Source organism: Falco punctatus, assembly GCF_963210335.1.
Source record: "Falco punctatus genome assembly, chromosome: 10".
Classification (NCBI taxonomy): domain Eukaryota; kingdom Metazoa; phylum Chordata; class Aves; order Falconiformes; family Falconidae; genus Falco; species Falco punctatus.
This window is the reverse complement of record NC_137590.1, coordinates 8,307,078-8,324,931: the sequence shown is the minus strand read 5'-3', so window position 1 is coordinate 8,324,931 and position 17,854 is coordinate 8,307,078. Positions and strand designations below refer to the sequence as shown.

Sequence of the window (17,854 nt, the reverse complement as noted above, 5' to 3'; positions counted from 1 at the left end):
CTACATTCCTGTTTGGTAAATCTCACCTTGCTCCATTCATTTCTTTTTTTTTTTTTCTTTTTTCTATCTTCTCCCCCCCCCCCATCTCTGCTGGGGCACATATGTTTAGTACTTTCTTACCGAATAGACTGATCTTCAAGGATATTGAAAATCCTACAAACTAAATTTGCCTGAATTTGCCTTTGCTATTTAGCATTCTAGAACACTAATTTATAAATAGGATTGTAGTGCTTTGCTTGTTCTGCATCCTGGAGAAACAAGGTCTATGAATTACTTGCATTTTTCATCTTTTTGTAGTGATACCAGTGAAGGTCACTTTCACATTTTAAAAAGTTATCTAGAACTGTGTCTCTCTGAAGCACTATGTATTGAGGGTAAATGATAGCAAAGGTATTTGAGTACTAACTGTTTAAAACATAAAGGAGCATGCCTTGCAAGCTACAGACTTGGTTTGGCTTTGAAGAAAAAGTAATTTGAATATTAAAAAAAATACTGTGATTTGGTCAAACCAGTCCTGCATTTTGGCAGGTGGGCAGTACAACAGACAATGGCTGCATAAGCAGAAGTTCATTGAGATAATTTACTAAATTAATTGTGACGGGAACAAAACTATTCTTAATCAGAACAATTAGTTCAATTTAGGCATATGTCTGCTTTTTGATACAAGGACTAAATTGACCTGTGAACGTTTCATTAATGTTGTAAAGGAGGGAATAGTTCTGTGTTCTTCAACATTTTAAAACAGCAAAACCCTTTCACAGAGATCTTGAGAAAACACTCGTATCCGAGTAGCAGCCTTGGGTAGGTATAAACCACACTTTGACTGACTAGTGTAACAAACAAGCCAGTATGTAAGCCACAGACAAGAATATGTGTGTGCTCTCATGTTCTGCAGCTAATTTGTGCTGCTGGTGCCCTTTGGAATGAGCATTTCTGGGTTTTGTTGAACAAATAATGTGTGTGAAGTAATGATTGAAGACAGCTACCTGAAGATAATTTAATTTATCTTGTTCTTTTCCCTGTGCACTCAAGTGGTAGAAGATACAGGAAAAAATATATTTTACATTTACAGCAGCAGAAGAGCTCCTAGTGTTTCTCTGCCTTAAAAGAAAACTTGAGCCTCAAGTCATTTGTTAGTCTGGAAAACCTGCTATCTGATTGAAAATAACTTTTCAGTCAGCCAGGTGAAACTTACAGATGTCAATGGGTTGGTAATCTTTTCTTTTCCCAAAGCCAGGCTCTTGAAGTCCTAGAAAAGGTTATTCTTTTCTAAGAAAACTCGGTTACGTTCCTTTCTCCCTCTGTAGGCTGCTCTGTTTCGCAGGAGGCTACTGTCTGAAAAGTTAAGACATTTCAGAATTTGTTTCATGTCATTTCATCTAGGCTTTAAGGAGGTTTACAAATACATTTTTAAAAAACTTAAACAGTTTAATGGGAGTACAACCACATTTATCTGTTAAGCAATGAAATAAAAAAAAGGGTATCATCTTATTAATCTGCATTGTATTTGTCTCAGTATCTGGCGAGGTTAATTTAATTAGCGAACTCTGTAGTTAGAAGTCAAATTTCCCCATTCTGAGCTCAGTGGATAGTAAGACTATGAAATGCAAACTCTTAGAAGTGCTTCGTTTGCCAGAAATTTCCATGATAGGAAATACCATCTTGCATAGTGATTAAATTAAAGGTCTTGCACAAGAATAGTCTGTCTTACCAGGAATATCAAGAAGGATTGAGGATGGTTATTTTAAGTTTTGGCATAAACTTTCCAGTATTTGAAACAATGCTCTTCAATCTGGCTTTTAGCCTAGGCAAGAATTCCTGTCTAGATTTGAGGCTAACCACACATTCTTGAGGAAGTCAAAAAGCAGAGGAGGTAAATGGCGCAACAAAACTGGAGGAACCTTAAGCCCAATTTGTATAATCTTAACATATCGCACCATTATAATTTTATGAGATGGAAGTTACCCAAATTTTACATACGCTATTACAGTTCTACTGCAGAATTTTAGAAACGTGCCAGCTGTGCTTGCACAGTAGCCAGCTCAAGATGACATGTAAATTGTGCTGCTGTATTCAGTAGGAGCCCCTGAAATCACACCTCTGCCCAGGCTTTGGCCAGCACAACAGAAAAGACAATTAAGACTCTTCTCTAAAGAATTTGTTTCAGCCAGTTTACCTGAATTGAAGCGAAGTGAAGCATGTTTTCCTTTTTAAATACACTAGCTGAAATCAAAAGGTTCTAACAGTTGCAAATGAAGTAGGAGGTTATTAGCATAGACGTTCTCTCTAGACGGAAGACAGCTTTATACAACAAAAACTCAAAGCTGGTGTGACCTGCAATTTGACTTTTGATGAATACTGGAGAGCGCAAGGACAGTGTGAGACACTTAAGGGTAGCTGCATTTTATATGATACTTCATGGCTGTTCATACAGGCTTGGAATAACTTATTTTGAAGCACTGTTCATTGTGCTGCGCTGCAGCCAAGACGTAGTGGTTCAACAAGTATGCTTCTCCTCCTTTTAGTATGCTCTCCTCCCTCCATCTCCTCGCTCCTGGAAGCACTGTTGCAGCCAATAAGCTTTCCTCCAAACTAAACAGTTACTTTCCCGCAGGGACAGGCAGACAGCTTTTGCCTCATTCTCAGTTTTCTATCCAGTGCATCATACGCTAAAGTCCCACTTGATCTCAGCATTTTCCTTTGGGTACTGTGACTTAACCCTTTATCTACACTGGGGTTTCTACTCAATCAAAGCCTTTTACATGATGCTGCAGAAATACCTGCATTGAAGTTTTACTTCACAAGCTCTTTATCTTACTGAACGCTCAAGTGACATTTAGTGCTACTACCATCCTCTGCTCAGCAGTAACGTTTCTGTAGCAAGAACTTGCCAATTAATATTTGACCCTTTGACATGCATTTTCAAGACAGAAACCTGAATATTCACCCAGTATTTTTATAGGAGAATTCTATCATTTTGACCACCAAGAAATGAGTAGGTTTCAATTACCCACTAATACAGATACAGTGAACAGTTTGCCATTTTGTAGGACATATCTTTCATACACTGCTATGGTAATAAAACAAGTTTATTTCCATTTTTATCAGAACCAAAAGATTTCAGGAATATATTGTGTGTACTGTCTCTTCATTTCTGTTAATAAAGAAGCTGATATTTGGATAAACAGGTTGGTATAACTAAGAGTATTTTGTTCCTTTCATAACTAATTTGCCTGTCTGTAATACTAGCTCATTTGTAATAATCTGTTACAATAACCTGCATTGCAGGTGTAGACACCAACTAGGTCTGCTATTGCTTTATATTTTAATTCGACTCTTATCTTTCACCATCAGTCCCACTAATAAATATGAAAAGGTGGAGATTTATTTCTGCATCAGAAAAGCATTGGTCGCCATGGTTACTCAAAGCCACGTAGCTTTACTTTCACCATAAGCTCTTTTTTTTCCCTTTACAGAATTTGCATTGGATCCTCCATCTTCAGTTTTTCCACAGGTATTTTGAAAACAAGAGCATTTATTTCCATTTCTCCATATTGTACTGTATACAGAACCAGTCATCTGAAAAGCGTATAACCTTCTCTTCCTAATGTTCCTTTATTCAGAGAATCAAGTGGGTTTTGTTTCCCTAGACCTATTCTGAAGTCCAAAAAAAAAAAGCTACAGGTGCGGATATGAACTATGCTGCTCCTGGTCCTGCCTAAATAGCATCTGCGTTATAAAACTGCACATCCAAAGATCCATTGCAGCTTTGCAGAAAGTTTATTTATACCATTCAAATTATATTACACAACAGCTTGTAAATCCCTATTCCTGGTTTGAAATAGAGTGCTGGAAGCTTCAGCAGTTTATTGCATTTTAAAATTTTGACATTGAGTTCACGTCCTCTTGTAAAATCATTTGTGCCTTTGTGAAGCTGGCTGTATAGCACGTTACTTGACAGTTTTAGCATGCTATACTAGAGTACTCTTCAACCTCCTGATCACTTAAAAGTAAAAAACGTGTAGGAAAACAAAGAGAGGTTTTGTACATTTTTTTCATTGATTTAGGAAGCTTATCGAGTAAGTGCAAACTATTGTGATCAAATCTTAGAATAAACATTCCAGCCTCCATAGAGCTACAATATGATCAGAAATTTTTCACTTCCCTTAGAGATACTAGCCAAAGATCTGTAACAGTTGCTTCTTCCTAACGTCATAAAGCATGAACTGTAAGAATAAACTCCGACAGCCTTTCCTAAAAAACTTTTGGTAGTGAAAAATTAATTATTTTGATACTTAGTACCTACATAGTTCATAGGAAAAAAGTCTTCAGTAGAGCTTTGGCAGGTCATAGGGGCGTGCTGCTGATCAAGGATGTCTCTGAAACAAGAACAGGACAGAAATTAATCTTATTCTTAAAGAACAGGAAATAATATTTTAGAGTTGACCATCTAGAAGAGGCAAGGGGACAGGGGAGGAATCAGCATCCTGGAACTGAAGTTACTTTCCAATACAAGGTAATTGGCTCTATAAACAACACTGAAAATGTGAAGTTGTTTACTTTCACACCTGATTCTACAGACTTTGCAATCATCTTAGCTGGATTAATACTGAACAGATAAAAATAGAATAGAACACAGGGGAAATTAGTTTTAAAGCATAGAAAAATGCAAATGAATTAGCAACAATGGAACATACTGACTACAGAAGAAATATAGAAAAGGATTGGGTTTTGCTTCTGGGGTTTTTAAGAATTCAAGTAATTGATTAATCCTGAACTGAGGAGATAAAAGTCATTTTTCTGTAGTGCAACAATTCAAACCTCTAGCTAAAATCACAGTCTCAATGGAAAGTGAAGAACCTATCTTTCCCATAAAGCTAACAGTCTTCAGGCTCTAAACATACTTTGAAAGACTAGTTCGCTATTTAGATGTATTTATTTGAGTTTAATTCTCATTCATGTGTTTCAAGCCGTGCATCTAGTTACAAACATTTCTTGAGAGTATCCACTACTAGTTCTTTGGAATAGATACTGGTTCTCCATATACATCCAGGCACAATTTAAGACATAAATAAATATTCATGTATACTATGACCTAGGTACTGGCTACCAAAACTGCACTGAGGTTGTCGGAACAGGCAGGATGAATGGAGGTTCTGCTGACAAAGTCTTGATTTGCACATCGCAGAGATCAATACCATGTTCTCAGAGAAGGGCACTTGCTAGCTAATAGAATATACAAACTTTGCTGCAGGGAGAAACATAATGTAGTGGTAATCATCAACAGATGCACATGGGTTTGAAGGTTTTATGTGCAGACCCAAGCAGAAGGAGATGGGTTCCTTTTAATGAGCAGAATACTAGAATTTTAATGTAGCAGATACATTTTTTTCATCTAGGATTGAAAATCAACAGTCACAACCACAAAGTAAGACAAGATGAAGAATCTGAATTGCTCATGTAAGAAATAATAACGAGGTTCACATCTGCAAAATAGAAAGGAAGAAAAAAACCTAACCTAAGAAACTGTAAAAATAACCAGCTGTAACAGCTAACAGTGGAATACTAACATTTTCTGTATTTCCCCTAAAATAGAAAAGTTAAAAGTGACTCCGATTTTCAGAGTAAAATAATCTGTCCTTTGTTTCTAGGGCAATATTGCCAGTGGTCAGTCACACCAGGAGAAAATAAGGCAGGAATAGTGTTAGGAATTACAGTAATTAAAATTAACAAGCTGGGTGATAATCTGTCTGCAGAAAGCCCTGATCAGATCAATCAAACTTAATTAAGGACATGAGCCTCTCAAACTAACTTTAAAAGTAGGCTCAGGATTTCCCATAGCTCATGAAACCACTGTCCCACTCCAATTTGTAACCAGTTATTTCAGAACTGCTTATTAGCACTTGGTATCCAGGAATTCCTCCAAACAGATGATGCCATGAATGCATCTTTTTTTTTTGAGCTCCCTGCAATAGTAATCTGATGCCTTGATGTATTAATAACTGATTACTTTATATAGTACTACAGGTACCTTGATTCACAGATATACTTGGCCCCTTCTGACCCAAAGATACTATATGTTTTCTATATGCCCTCTTGACATAGGTAACTCTTTTGGGTGACCTCCTGTAATGTGCCATAAATTCTTACAGAAGTGACTCCTCCTGTTTTAGAGCTACCCACGCCAAACTCATCAGGGAACACTCTTGTTACCAGCTATGCTAAAGAAACTACTTCGGTATTTATTATCTTAAAGCATAGCTGCTGAATAAATATTAAATGAGAGGCGAAGATACCAATCCATATAATCTAATGGTATTTTATGAGGAAGGGGGCTGAGAAAAGCTTTTTTTCCACAATGGTACAAATGGCACACAGGGTTAAAAGACAAGGGCATGAGGAATCTCTGTGCTGTGCACATCACAGGGACTGAAGATGAAATAATTCCTTTGTGGTCAGGCTGCTGTGAAACTTAAAGGACAAGCGATATGGCTGCCTGCTAAGGAGGCCAGGGCAGGGGGGCAAGAGGGAGAAAACGTCTTGAAATTCCAAAGCCTATTGAAGTCATCAAAAGAGAGAGGTTTTAAGTAGTAGCAAATAGCTTTTCACCTCTAGATCACTTGATTCACGTGGTTCACAATGGAATAAAGACCAGATCGTGGCCCTTAGAAAGCAGGTGCTCTCATTAGGATGGCATCCATACCATAACGTACAACAACCAGTGGTGCTGACTACAGCAGTGGTTTGCCAAAGGCCAAGCAGCCCTAAAACTAAACTGTGTTTATGTCTGATCCAGGCTATAAAGGCCTCGGGCAAGGTTCTGTCATGTCACTGGTGTCTGTCGGCACCTATTCACCGCAAATACCGAAATGGGGTTTGCTCCTCTGAGCTCATCCCTTAGGTCAGGCAGAGCACAGCATCGCCAGCTTACATCGCACCTGAAAAACAGGCTGGAACAGACCACTGTTGAGATGCCCTGTACCCCCTGTATTCTTTGTCCCAAACTTGGAAACTATTAATTAACTTAAAGAGCCAGCAATGAGTGAATAAACAGAGGAAATAAAGATTAAAGGAATTACAGGGGAATTTAGCATTTGGAAGGCAGTGTAACAAGAAGCTAGATCAAATAGTAGAAGTGAAAGGATTAAAAAACATTTGCGAGAGCTTTGGAAAATAAAGTATGCACAACTCCTCTGCACTTGCAGGCAAATAAAAGAAATGGCATGTAGAATCATGCCTGAAAGATTAAAACTTCTGGTGGCAGCTTTAGAGACCTCAGTCAGTTGCATTTTAACAGGCAGCCAAGTTATCCAGGGAGACAAGTTGTGTGTCAAGAGTATCTAAAGCACCAAAAGCGCCCCTTAAGAAATACAGTTTGAAGCCCCTGAAAGCCAGGCCCTCGGCTGATAAAGCTAAATACACAAGAGCAGTAAAAAATTTACCCATTTAAGAGCATAGTGGTTACTCTGACAACTCCTAGGCAGCATCAGAACAACAAAGCTGGGTCAAAAGGTGATCGCTTACAGGTTGTATCACGTCCAGAAAACAGCTTAGTTCACAGAGTTAGATTCTACCTTCTATCGAAAAAAAAACAAAAACAAAAACCAGAAATGCTGGACTGAATGTGCTTGCTTGCTTTGTTTCGTTTTCACGGCCAGGCTTAAGTCAGCCTGCACAGCAACATTACATTTAAGGCAGGTGCTGTAAGAATTGCTGATGAGGACACAGAAAATTGTTTCCCTTCTATCCAAGTATCTACAAGATGGTCCAGAAATCCACTTTGGTACTGCTTTTATAACGCAGATGTAGGGCATCTACCCCTCAGGGACCATAGGCCCAGCCCAGCTAGACAATTCATCCGTCTGTTGCTGGCTATTCCCCTTTCCAACAGCCTCCCAAACAGATCGGGAACAGGCAGCACTTCACCTGCTCCCATGTACGATAAACACACTCCAGGAAGCAGCTCAGCAAGCGCAGGAGGTACGGCCTCGGTGGCACAGGGGCACCGGTACAGCCACCAAGTGCCCCAGCAGGAAGGTTTGGCATCGTTGTAAGGACTTCTGACCCGATTCCAAGCAGTACGTTTATCCAGGCTATTTGCAGTGTGCCTGACCGTTACAGCTAAAACACCGAGCTATTCTCACAGGCTGAGAAAAAGAGTAGATTACCTGAGAAAAGGAGGAGGGATATTATTTCACAAAGAAAAAAGAAGTTAACCTTCCACATGCTGTGTCTTTGGTAACATGAACCTTACATGCTTAAGCTGACAGCAATTATTCCAGATCCACACAAAAAAACCCAAACCAAACCAAACTGAAAAAAAACCAACCACAAAACCAAAAGGAAAAAGTTTTCTTTAAGGCTACCAAATTTAAAGCCTTGGTAGTTCAACTTAGATGTATTTACAATAACTGTACACGGGTAGTTATCCCTCCGAACTGAGCTACTGATCAATTCTGCTGCTTCAAAGCACAGAAAGGAGCAATAATAAAATATTTTGTCCATGTTGCTGGGCTGTGGTAATGACTTAAGTCCTATCCATGTTTCCAGAGCTCCTGAATCCCTTTCTTTTACATCTGCTGCCTACCACCTGAAGCAGCACTAATACACCTTTCCCCTGACACCAATAAACATATTTGCTTCTGTTAGTTTACAGTGAAAGACTGCCAAGCTTGCTGGAGTGGATCGGCACTGCTGCAGATACTCAAAGAAAACGAAGCAGCTCAAGGAGCACTTCCCTACAGAAACCTGCAACAGAAATTTGAACTCTGCTATGAAAGACAAAAATGGATTCTTGGCTATCTGCCAATAACTGTTTTTCAGATTTGGTCATTCTTGCAAGTATTAAAATCAATATCTAGACTGTAGAAATCAAAACAGGGCAAAACCTGAAACCTGATTCTTCAGCAGCTCCAAAATCAAGCAAACATTCTCACTTTTGTCCAGCAAAATTTCAAAAATTATGATGTAGATTCCTCTGGATCTTAATTTTTTAATATAATTTCATATAACACTGGTAAAATAATTTTCATTTCTATAAAAATAGACTTAAAGTACGACTTCTTAAAAACCCATCAACTCTGACTTTTCCAACCAGCTGCCTTTTGATTGCTGTCAACACAGTGCTACTAGACTCTTGAGACACACTTTTGGGAAAAGTATGAATTAAAGAACCAAAATGTTCTTCACACATCAGCTCTGCTGCTAAGCACAACAAATCCTCTCTCACACGTTCTTCTCTGTTAAACACTTGCTATGTACCAAGAAAGTAATTGAATATGGATGTTGTTAAAAGAGAACAAGGGGCCTGATGCCCACTACTGCCACATCAGAGACCTCTTTGCCTTACGGCTGGTTTCCATAGTAATTCTTATCTCCCATTTGTGGGTCTACCAATCCCACTGTGCCAACACAAACAAAAATCAGTTCTTACATAAGCGTAGGCTTATTTTTATATCTATATTTATATATCTAAAAACATATGCTTAGATATAAACATGCCACTAAAGCTGTAACATAGCATGTATCTATGCAAGTGGGAAGAAAGAAGCAGCGTAAAACCAGTGTTAAGGCTTATCTTTAGCTAACTAACAACTCAGAAGCTTTTAATGCTTCTCAAAAGTTTTCAACCAGCGTCAAGGAATCGCCTTTTAATTGGCAACTTCAAAATAGACTGAAGATGAGAATGAATCCTGACAATAGCCTTACCAGCTAGGCAAACACTACTGCACCTTGGGAAACCAAGGCAGAAAGGTTGCGTGATAACGTCCCAACAGACAGCAAGTCATGGCAGAGCCCAGATTTAAATCAGGACTGACAGAGGAATTCTAGCAGAGCCTGCAGCACTGGTTTAAAACTTCACCGCCTACAGCTGTCCTCCCCATTCCTCCCCCAGAGGTTATTTTTCCCCTCCATCAGCAGAAGGAAATGTGTCACCACATCACAGCCACCCTAGTTCAGTCTGGCACGCTACCTTAAATCACTGATGAAAGTAGGTGCCTAAGGTGCCAAAACTATTAATTGTGGCAGCCAGAGTACAGGCACTAAGTTCTCCTCTTCAGGACAGCAGTAGTTTTTGTCCTAAGGCAAACACAGTAATGTCAAACCATTCCGATTTTCAGAACACAAGCTTCAGAGGCCAATTTTTGTCTCCCACAGCACATATATTTTACTCAGCATGACTTGCAAGAGTTGGATTCCACTCTCGCCTTCACACGCACAGCATCTTTACTATCTCAGCAAGGTAAAGAAATCCATCTATCATTCCGTAAACCCAGAACGTGACCGGATGAGTAGCACAAGCTGCAGAATTTTCTTCCTGAGAAAATACAAAAATCCTTTCTGACTCCAGTACCCATGTCCATCATGAGCTGCAGCCAGCCAAGCTGGACATCTGGCCTCATCCACAGCACTCACAGAAGTTTTCAGTAACAACCTCTCCAAATTCACACTCTACAGAACTCTGTCTCATGAGCATCTTACCTTCCCCTTTTCCTTCAAGCCTATGGGATTGCTGTGAAGGCTTTCCAGATAATTATTGATTCTTGCATCAATTTTCTTGTCTCTGATTGACTGACGGATTGGGGGCGGGGGGAAGTAAAAAAGTTCTTTCTATGGTGGTCTGTTACTAGTCTCCTAATTAGAGGACAATATAAACTTTGAGGCATACCCTTTCCAAACATAAGGCAATCATATCACTTTCTAGTATTATTTATAGGTCTCAAAAGCACAGTAAATAGTTCACAGGCTGACTGTGCAGGTTTCTCTCGTAAAACCACTTATGAAGTAAATAATACACAACAGAAATAGGAAATTTACTGATTAGAATCGAGTTCATTCCCTCACCTGTTTGCTTTGTACATGCCTTATCCTTCTTAGCATGATCATACTATCATCTCTGTCATAAATCACAAGCTTTTTTTTCCTGTTCTTCTAAATATTCTGTGTAAGCACTTCAGAGCAAGGCCAATTCCACACAAGCTCCAGAAAGCATCATATATATCCTTTTGGCTGAAATTAGTCATTAACTATAACCTTTCACTGATGACTTAGGACTGGAATCTCTTCAAGGGAAGGATAAATCAGGCTTTGCTTTGTGAAGTACACTATCATGAAAACATGTAAAAACTGTCAAACAGCTATTTTCATCCCATAAATAGTAATGAGATACATTAAGTCAAGAGAATTTAGAAAAGGCACTTTTTTTAAAAAAAAGAACTTTTAAAAAGAGAGAAAACCCACAGCATCCCCTTTTTTCCCCTCAATCTCCTCAGGAAAGATCTGTTCAACAGCTACAATAATGATCAGTGCACAAATCAATAATCTTGCTGAAATGATGGAAAAGCACTGTTTATTAGCTGTTCAGTAAGGAGACAGAAACATAAGGATGCAGCAGCTCTTCTTCTGCCAAAAGAGTGTGGGATGCAGAAGAGAAGTGACAGCTTTGAAGAATCTCACTGCAAAATGTGTTCTACATGTACAGTCTAAGATTTTGTGCTTAGGCATGTTATCCACAGGCTTTCTTCTCTTCAGTGATGGATCTAGCTTCTCACTACTATAATCATTTTCCCGATACACTGCCAGAAGGAGCATGTCCTTTAAAAAGGAAAGTCTGCATTTTGGTTTGTTGTTGCCATTTGTGATCGGTCTGACAGTCTGTGTCTATGAGGCTTCCTAAGGCGGACTGCCCTGCCTTCAGCACTCTCAGTCTCTCAATGTATTTCTTAACAAGAAGCAGTAAGGTATCTGGGGCTACTCCTCATGTGTTCATCTTCAGGAAAGCCAAAAGGGAACAGGAGAGAACGAAAGAATGAGAAAAACTAAGATAAATAATAACAATACCTAGCATTTTGACCTGCAGGAGCACAATAAGCAGAAACTGGCTGTTTGACCTTCACAGTATACTTCTAACACAAGTATTCTCATTTTACTAGTAAGATAACTCTATACATTCTTTGCTTTGGTTTTTACTGCAAGGTGTGCTCCAAGAATCCCCAGGTCCCAGCCTAGTGGCACAATTTAAGAAGTGCGTAAGACAAGGGCAGATCCAAACAGAGGCTATTACAGCACACTGGTTAAGAAGGAAAAAAAACATTAAAAGACCCAACAAAACCCATGGGGCTAGATGGATGCATTTGAGGATGCAGAAGTTGCTGGTTCACATCATTGTGAGGCAGCTGTCAGTCATCTTAAAGGTCAGGGTAATCAGAGCATGTTCTTAAAGACTAGAAAAAAGTAAAATGTCATGCTTATCTTCAAGAAGCCCAAGAAGGAAGATACAGGGATCTACAGGTTGTTCAGTCTAACCTCAGTCCCAAAGAAAATATGGAGCAAATCCTTTTGAAATCCATTTCCAGCACTTCAAAGAAAAGGAGGTGATTGAAAAGAGTCAGCACAGATCTAATAAGGGCAAACAATTATTAGCCAACCTAATTAACAGCTGGCTAGAAAGCAGCTTTGCAGAAAAAAAGTACTGGTGGTCCTCAGAGACAAGAAGCTGAACCTGAATCAGCAGAGTGCTCTGGCAGTGATGACAGTGAACAGCACACTGCGCTCAGTACAAGCACAACCAACAGACCAAAGGACGCAATCACTTCCCTCTATTTTGGCATAAGACTGAATCTTGAGTACTGTGTCTGGTTTTGGGCTCCCCAGTTCGTGAAGGATTTACTGGACTGACATACTTGGAGCAAATCCAGCAGAAGAAAACCAAGATACTTGGGGGCTGGAGCACATACATTACGAGGAGAGGTTAAGACAGGCAGTTTCTTCAGCCTGAAGAACAGAAATGCAATTTAGTTGATGTCTTCAACTATCTAATGAATGAAGACAGAGCTGCTTATAGAGAAAACAGAGCTGGACTCAATTCAGAACAGCACAGCAAAAAAACCCACCCCACACCTACAGGCAATGAATAGACGTTGCCAAGAGGAATACCAGTCAGTCATAAGGAAAAAAAAAACATTGTCAAAGACTGGAAGAAATGCCCAGAGAGGCTGTAAAATCTCCCTTCTTTGAGATGTTCAAAACTTGACTGGACAAGACCCTGGGCAGCCTAGTCTAACATCAGTTAACCCTGCTTTCAGTAGGGTGCTGGACCTGATAAACTCCAGAAGTTCTATCTTCTATTATTCAGTGATTGTAACTTCCCTTCCAACCCTGAGCATTGTAACTGAGGCACAGAGGCAATAAATTACTTGAACTCTGCCTGTGGTTTAATTGTGTTAACCCTAAGCTTTAAACTCAGCATTTCTGGGCTACTTATAGTATTCCCTAACTGCTGAGGAAGCCCCACGTGGCATTAGGTTTAGGTAGGTTTTGGTTAAGTAGGTTTTCTGCCTTTTTGCACAAGTTAAATTATAAATCAAAAAAAATGCCATGCTGCACTTGCATGATCCAGTGGCACTCCATGTAAAATGTGCAAAGTCCAAGTCAGCTGCTATGTCTGTTACTCATGTCCAATACTCAAAATGAATTAATATATTACTCACTAATGTATCACTTGTTGCCAGCCTCAGTCCAGTTCCTAGGGGACTGATAGTTATATCCACAGACCTTCAAAGCAGGTGTGACATACCTTTTTTCACAAAGGTGCTAAAGCAAATGGCTAGGGAGTCTCAGCTAGGCATCTTATCCTGGCTTTCAGTCTCTCTGAAGCAATGGAGTTAAGGCATCAGCAGCAGGCTCCAAGGCTGCCAGTCCTAGACTTTTATGAGCAGTTTTTCTTTTTCTTTATTATTGTACTGTCTGAGGCAAGCACATACAATACCAGAATAGTAACAGCCTCAAATTATGGGTCCCTTTGCAAATCAATTCATACCGACACATTTTCTCATCTAAGACATTTAAACATTTGGAGCCTCTTGCAGATGGAACAGCAGCTGAGGTCCCCAAGGAACAACTCAAACTGCTTTCACTTTCTGGAATACCACAGAAAAAAGTAAACAAAAATAATACCATCCATCTGAAGCATGAGGCAGCATTATATACAGGAGGAGTCTGTAATTATAAAAGCGAACAGATAAGGCTAATAAAAATATAGATCGACCAAATAGCCATGGCAAAGCACAAGGAGTTCACACTCCCTTTCTTAACCTGGTGAACGATTCACTCTGAATCAAAAGCAGTAGCTAAGACAAGGAAAGAGCCTGCTTCCCAAGCTTGCTGGCTGGTTCAGTATTATCATAGTACAAAACAACCTTCCAACTCCTGGTCTAAGACTATGAACAAGCAATCAGGTAGAATGGATGTGAGACAAAACTGAGCTCAAGTTCATACCAGAAAGGTACTTGGATGTAGTCTAAGTGACTCCAACCAAGAGCCTTTACAGTTTCTGTACTTTGGTTCTGTAAAATGGGTGCAATGAAGAAGTATGAAACTTCATACGTAAACTCACCAATTTTATTACACTAGGTCCAGCAGCACTGAAGGAATGGGTGAGGCTGTCAGAACATCCCATCGTAATATGTGACTGCTGTCTCCCCTTCACCTGTGTGCACCTCACTAAGGAATGTAGCTTCACCTTCTTGGAAAGTTACTAAGCACACTGGAAGGCTGCTATTATGTCCCGGGTAAGTTTTCTCTTCTTCATGCTGAACATGAAGAAGGTGTCTCAGCCTCTCTTCACTGATCATGTTGTTCAGCCCAAGCATCTTGATGCCCTCCCCTGAGTTCAATCAGGTTTATCAACATCTTTATTGTACTTCAGCCCCCAAAACTAGATGTAGTATTCCATATGAAGTCTAAGGAATGCCCAATTAAAAAGAATAATCACTCCCCCCAGTCACGTCTCTGCTGATACTGCCCAATCATCTGTTGACCTTCATTGATGGCACACTGCTAACTCATGCTTACCTTAATATCTAAAAAAGATCCCTGGGTCTTTTTCGGTAGAGCTGCTCTCCACCCAGTCAGTCCCCAGCCTGTACCACAGCGGGGTGTTACTCCATCCCAGGTGGAGGATTTAGCGCTTGTCCATGTTGAATTTAGTAAGATTCCCATGAGCACATCGCTCTGGCCAGCTGATGTCCTCAGAAAGGCAGCCCTGTTCTGGACCACACCCCTTAGTTCACTGCAGCCCACAAACTTTGAGGAGAGTGCATTCTGTCTCCTCCAGGTCACTGATAAAGATGTTAGGCAAATGACAAACTACACCTGTAACTAGCATCCAAGTAGCGTACAAACCATTAACAACAACCCTTTGAGTCTAATGACCTAATCAGTATTTTCACCTACCTAGCAGTCCACCTATCTAGATCACAACATCCCACTTTGGATACAAGGATGCTGTGGGTGTCTGTATCTAAAGACAAGGTACAGGAAGGATATCAACTGCTCTCCCCTTATCCGCAGTTACACAATAGTCATATCATTCTCGATGACTTCACGGTTCAAAGAAGCTCAACATTCCTAAGAGATAAAAGTGCTAGAAGTAATATTCCTAAAGGAAAAGTATTAAAACAGGTAGATCCTAGTCCTACTATATTTCCATGTAAGACAATGGGAATTGAAAGCACACATCACCTTGGACAAACCAGCAGGTACCAGAAATGTGGCAAAACCAAAAGCCTGACAAAATACACAATATTCTAATGCTCATTGGGAAGGCATTCAGACAAACAGAGAGACTGAACCACCCACAAGTCATAGGAGATGGAAAATTATAGTTTCCAAGAGTAATACAGGAGGAAACAAAGATCAATGAGGTTTGGCTTGTATGCCAACCTCTAGTCAGCAGCTGTAATGCTGTTCTACAGTAGTACAAGAAGAAATCTGTCCACAAATACAAGAATAGCCAGCGTGCCTACACTGTCAAATCAAAGCTTAGTAACTTGTCTCCAGCTGAGATCAACAGCTGATGCTTAGAGTATAAAAACAGGGCAAGTATGCAGCATTCCTGCCTTGAATACTCTCCTAACCTACAGGAATTTGCAGCATATGGGTTCCTAGAAATAGAAAGGTAACTTTGCTAAATTACTTTCTCTGACTGAATTTAACATACATAATCTTCTTTCATTTAATACAACTGCAACAGTGAGTTCCAGTGGTGTATTGCATGAAAAAAAAAATCCTCCTTTACTTCATCTTGAGACTATTTGTTGGTAATAATTTCTGCTTACTGTCTCATGCAATTTTAGATTTCAAAGAACTCTAGTGCATTCTTCTTCAGTGTGGAAAAGAGAAGACTAAAATCATAGTCTGCTTAGCTGATTCCCAAAGGGATGTGGTTCCCAACTCTGTTCCAGATGCCTTTTCTAGTTCTGCTGCAACAGGACCAGAATTTCAGTCAATATTAAAGATGAAGCCACAGATTTACAGAGGGGCACAAGAAGATTTTTATTGTCTTTCTTGGTACTTTTCCTAGTAATTTTCCTAATAATTCCTAACATTCAATTTTCTTTCTTGCCTGCTATTGACCTGTGAGCTGAAGGTTTTCATGAGGCCACCTTGATTACTCCATGATCTCTTTAGTGAAAAATGCTAGCTCATAGCTCAATACCATACACATAAGGCTCACTCACATCACCCCTGTTTGCATCACCTTATATTTATTGACATTTCATTTTGGCTACAAGTTTTTCCACTCAGTCTCTCAATGTTGCAAGATCTGTCTACAGCTCTCTGCAGTTGGCATTCACTTCTGTGATCTCAAAATAACTATGTCAACAAGCTTTCTCATCTTATTGTATGCCTCATTTTCTAAATCATTTGTGAACACTGAACAGCATGCTAAAGATACAGCTAACATCTGAAAGACTTCTTTCCAAGTCTTTTGCTCAGGAGAAGAAAAAAATCTTTGGGATCACAACAGGATGAGGGAGTCAGCACTGCACTTGTATGCTTTGGAACATATGTGAATAGTGACTTTTAGCAACCTGACACGAGCACAGCCCCGGTGCTTAAGTGGGAGGAGAAACAGTCCAAAATAAAAATAAAGTAAGAAGTAATAATAGTCCCACCACTGATAAAAGCCTCCATTTCTTTTTTTCTGTAAATAGAAATACAGTTTTGTCTTAGTAACAACTGATACCAAAATTGTTGTTACAGTCTGGAAACTACTGTAATAGTTTGGATTTACAATCCCATATGGTCCTGCTACAGGGGGCAATCTGGAAATGAAAGAGTTAAGCAGGGACGTTGCGGGGTTTGCATGGATTAACCAGACCCTCCTGGAAGAGACACTATCGGTGAATGGTCCTCCTTCAATATGGTAAAGCTGTGCCAGCCAGCAGAGAGTAAGACATTCTGCGTGCGAGGAGGCATAGGCAAGGCAAGGTGCCTCGCACGCCCGGGCGCGGGGGCTGCGGGGCTGGGGGAGCCCAGCCCAGCCCCACCGAACCGAAGCCCAGCCAAGCCCGGCCGGAGCAGCAGCCGTGCTGCCAGGGTGATTGCCTGGCACACACACGCACACATTTTCTGCAGACTGTCTTGCGTTTTTCTTCTTGGCAAACCAGAGCAGCTTGGGAAATATTTGCAGGTCTGGCTATTTAAGCAGAAGCAGCCTAGCAGGGAGCACGCAACAATCGCCCAAGACTGGCTCACAGCGTAACTGCTGCTGGAGGAAAAATCGTTTCCATAATAACTGTTTTGCAGCATACCAGCTACACTTTCTATAGCATTTCGCCACACAGCTGAATCACAAAAAAAACCAAGGGCAAACATGCTATTTTCATACCTTTTTTTCCCCAAGCCATATTGACACATGGACTCTGCGACAAAATGAATGCTACTGAAGCCCAAAAATATCTGCACTGAATATAAATATATTATGAAATAGGTTTTAAACTCTGCCCTAAAGCACTTTCTGATTGGCTGCCAATGATGTCACACATCCATAAAGCCCAATAAAGCGCAT

At 40.0% G+C, this 17,854-nt stretch overlaps 1 protein-coding gene across 3 annotated transcripts in view; it reads right to left on the bottom strand.

Annotated features, from left to right (window-relative positions):
• Window positions 1–99: 99 nt before the first annotated feature.
• BCAS4 (breast carcinoma amplified sequence 4) overlaps window positions 100–17,854 on the bottom strand; it is a 49,786-nt gene continuing 32,031 nt past the window's right edge. For 2 of the 3 annotated variants that reach the window (XR_013930806.1, XR_013930808.1), the window contains exon 4: window positions 100–4,379. The gene's annotated coding sequence lies outside the window, so the exon portion shown is untranslated. The remainder of the gene's footprint in view (window positions 4,380–17,854) is intronic. The other variant, XR_013930807.1, reaches the window with a different exon arrangement.